General features: G+C 45.0%; 1 long non-coding RNA gene across 1 annotated transcript; it reads right to left on the minus strand.

Annotated features, from left to right (window-relative positions):
• Window positions 1-1,717: 1,717 nt before the first annotated feature.
• Window positions 1,718-3,383, minus strand: LOC123057716 (uncharacterized). The gene is made up of 3 exons (XR_006426932.1): window positions 3,256-3,383; window positions 2,322-3,166; window positions 1,718-2,033 (listed from the first exon to the last, which is right to left on the minus strand). It is a non-coding gene; the product is annotated as an uncharacterized lncRNA (long non-coding RNA).
• Window positions 3,384-3,989: the final 606 nt, after the last annotated feature.

Raw genomic sequence — 3,989 nt, forward strand, 5'->3', positions numbered from 1 at the left:
GTATTGTGTTTCCGGTTAATACAATTCTAGCATGAATAATAAACATTTATCATGATATAAGGAAATAAATAATAACTTTATTATTGCCTCTAGGGCATATTTCCTTCAAGGGGCGTCGTACTCGATCCGCATGACGAGCTGGCTGGTGTCGGCGCCAGGCGACGACCAGTTGGGCGTGATGGTGACGTTTAGGCCGACGCTCGGCCGCGGCCGCTGCCCGTACGAGCTCACAGAGCCGACCTCAACGTTGGCGAGGCCGTTGGTGGCGTTCGGCATGGAGGCAGCGAGCACGACCGAGTCACTTCAAGCCTATGGAGGGCGACGCCACGGAAGACGATCTCGCGGAGGCGGGCGGCGAGGCCACGCCACCGACGCGAGATGAGGCCGGTGCGCGTGGCGGCCGGGCGCAATGGAGGCGGGCGAGGATGGGGAGGAGCAGGTCGTCGGCGAGGACCCTGGTGCGGTCCGGTCGTCGCAGCCGGGTGGAACGCCGGCGAAACTCCATTGACGCCCCAGATCTCGGGGATAGGCGAGGCGACCAGCATCTGCTCTCCTATGAAGTTGACTTTGACGCCACGTCAGCGCTGAGTAATGGGCCCCGCCTGTTATAAACACGTTTAAATCATCTAAACTGGTCATTATCTGAAAGTGGTAGTTTTTAGTCACAAAATTTTAAAATTTTAATAATTTTCGGTCATTTTTTAAAATGGTAGTTCTGTGGGACGCAAACCCCTAAAGTGGTATTTTTTGCCAAACACTGTAAGACTGTAACCGACGATACGCATGGTCTTCCATCTTTCATAACGGACGCAGAGATCAGACTACTGATCCCTTGCAATGTATCAGACTAGTCATTGACCGTACGATGAGAAGCATCATGACCATCAGATTCGGCACTACATCCTCACGCGGGATTGCTTCCTTAAAAAGTGCGACCCATTAATTAGTTTGCATGCGTCATTTGCACTAAATGGAATCAATTTGTTTCCTACCAACTACTCCTAATAATCAGGGCATATCAAATTGATTGAGCTCCATGCTGTGTGTTTCCATGCATGCGGTTTGCTTCCATACCTTTTGTTTTCAATCCTTATTTCGAGTCTGCATTGTACACGTGAGCCTGTGGAAGTTTTTCCATGGTCCATGGTGAACGCTGTTTGCTTCCATCTAGTTAGAATATGTTTGGTAATGGAGAGATTCCTTCCATCGTGTTAGAATTTCTTTGCTTCAATCGGCCAAAACAATTGCTTCCATAGTAACTGACAACTGCTCCCATCAAGTTTCATCGTATTTGTGCCTACTATGTAAACAAAAACATGCTTCAAGCGACTAGAAAGTTATTTCGACTATACCAAAAAGACCTCTTGAATGTTTAAAATTGTTTCTATCAAACATTGCTTTAAAAATCTTTAGCTAGAAAACACTGCTTCAAAAAGATTAGAATTTTCTTCTGGGCCGGGACAACAGAAGATTACTTCCATACAGTTGAAATCTGTGCTTCGATCGATCACACAGTGCTTCCATGGCAATCGGCGATTACTTCAATCTTGGTAGAATTTGTTTATTACATTCACCCATGAAGATTGCTTCCATTGTAACCTGAGATAGCTTCGATCCATAATTCGGTAGTTGCAACAGGTCATTTAAATTGGGACTTTGCTTCCAAAGAATTTGTTTTTTAGGTCCAAAGAACTGAGAATTTGCTTCCAAGAATATTGAACTTGCATCTAAAAACACGAGGATTTGCTTCCATACAACAAAAAAGACGCATATGCTCAGGTTTTGCATCGCCTGGGCACAATGCAGACCCCCACTCCCAAAGATATACATTTTGCTTCTAAATCATCATCATACTATTTTCACGTATATCAGAGTTCTTCTCCATAGCTCTTGGATTTGCTTCCATGGTGATCGTGAAGCACCGCACCATCTACGCCAGTGTCATGAACTACAAGCGAGTACGAAGACCTTATCTCTCGCACCATGACCTTGTGGAAAGGCATGCTGCATCTTACTACCTTCTTCTATGCTTCCTGCAATCCAAGACATAATCATGTGACAAATTTAACAAAAATCGATGAACAAATCCAAGAGCTATGGAGAAGAACTCTATCATTGTCGGGTTATATCATTGAAGAGCTATGGAGATGAACAAATTCCACGACAATCATGCTTAAAATAATGGAGATGTACCAATGGAAAAAGGAACAATACAAACTATGTTTCTTGCATTCGTTAATGATGAATTAACAATATGTGCAATCCAATTTCAAACTAGTGCATCAATCGGGATTCCCATGTGCTTCACCCTCGTCACCTACCTGTGTATGTGATGTTGTGATACAACATCGCCTAGTAAGTCACCCTGCACCATGGCGTGAGAGCCTATCCCTGCTGGCCTCATTCCCAAACCGAGACAGCATTCCAGCAAGGTGGATTAGAGGCCAAAACTGCAGGTAGAGCTGGACCCGATCCTGGTGGAGTTAAGCACCGAGGCTACGAGCTCGTCAGTGAGCTGGTGGTGGAGTTAAGCACAAGCGATGTCTTCAGGCGGTCGGTCAGGAAACTAACGATGCATGATTAGCATCGTGTGGCGCAATACATCTGTACAACGGAATTACATATCAGAAAATAAGAGACAGTTTGATCTATACACAACATAAATGGAGTAAAATTATCTAGACCAAAGAAGAACATGTATTATAATTAGGAAGCATGGCAGGGGAGGAAATATTATTACAGAAGTAGGTATAAGAGCACCTGATGGAAGATGGACAATATTTACATTTCAAAGGCGCTGAGTATAACAAAAACAAAAATGCAAAAGAAGAAGAAGTCTAGCTGGAAACAACTATCTAAACAGAAGAAGCATAAAACTGTAATTTGGAATTAGCAACAGTACTATGATGCATATTTTTTTATCTCAACCTAACTCATATTAGTTGGAAGCATATAAATCTGAACTGTCAGATCAAGACGAAAAATGAGTCATAAGCTAGCCGGGGAGATGAGGAGAGGCGCGGGAAGATTTCGAACAGAGTGGAGGGTCATTCCTCATTGCGATGAAGAACCGCCCTCCAGATATCTTGCCACAGCAACCTTCGCCATGCCGCTAGTGAGCCTCACGTCCTCCTTGTGCTCGGTTGTTGAAGGTCAACGAAGACTCCTGGATCAGCGACGATGCATCAGCAAGGTGGGGATGAAGGAGGAGGATCTCGGCAAGATCCCTACCAGGGATTTGGGGGAAGAATGTACTGCTGAGAACGGCGGGGAGGTGGCATCATCTACGGCTCGATGGAGAACGACGTGCATGTGATTCAGATCGGAAGAACAGGGAGACGGGAGAGACAAGTGGGAGGAAGAGGTTACGGGGATTGGGGGCGGGTGGGTGGGGGTGTTTCAAAGCGGCGGATTAATCGGGGCAGAGAGGAATGGGACGAGAAAATATAGGAATTACAACGGGATTTGCTACGCATCACAGCCGCGAGATGGAACAGGAATCAACGGCGTAGGAATGGTCTGGCGATCTCTTTCCTTCAGACATATGATAGAAAGTGTTTCCCATCTTCTTAGGGCCTCTTTGATTCGCGGGATTGCAAAAACACAAGAATAGGAAAAACGTAGGATTGAAATGACATGCCCATTGGATTCCTATAGGATTTGAGTTTGTTTGATTGTATCACAGGAAAAATAAAGGATTTCTTCCAAGAGATTGGAGTGGATGCTACAATTCCTATGAAATGTAGTTCAAATGAATCCATAGGAAAAAATCCTATGGGATTCAATCCTGCGAATCAAACGATCAACGCAGGAAAAATTCCTAAGCATTCTTATCCTTTAAAAATCCTATGAAAATCCTTTGAATCAAAGAGGCCCTTATCCTCAACCCCCCGTTTGGTCATAGGCTAGCCGAAGTTTTCTCTGTAAAACCTGGAGCCTCCCTCAGAGGCGATTAGGGTTTCCGCGTAGCGACGGCGGCGCACATCCGA

The sequence above is a fragment of the Triticum aestivum genome, chromosome 3A (assembly GCF_018294505.1).
Source record: "Triticum aestivum cultivar Chinese Spring chromosome 3A, IWGSC CS RefSeq v2.1, whole genome shotgun sequence".
In the NCBI taxonomy this organism is placed as follows: domain Eukaryota; kingdom Viridiplantae; phylum Streptophyta; class Magnoliopsida; order Poales; family Poaceae; genus Triticum; species Triticum aestivum.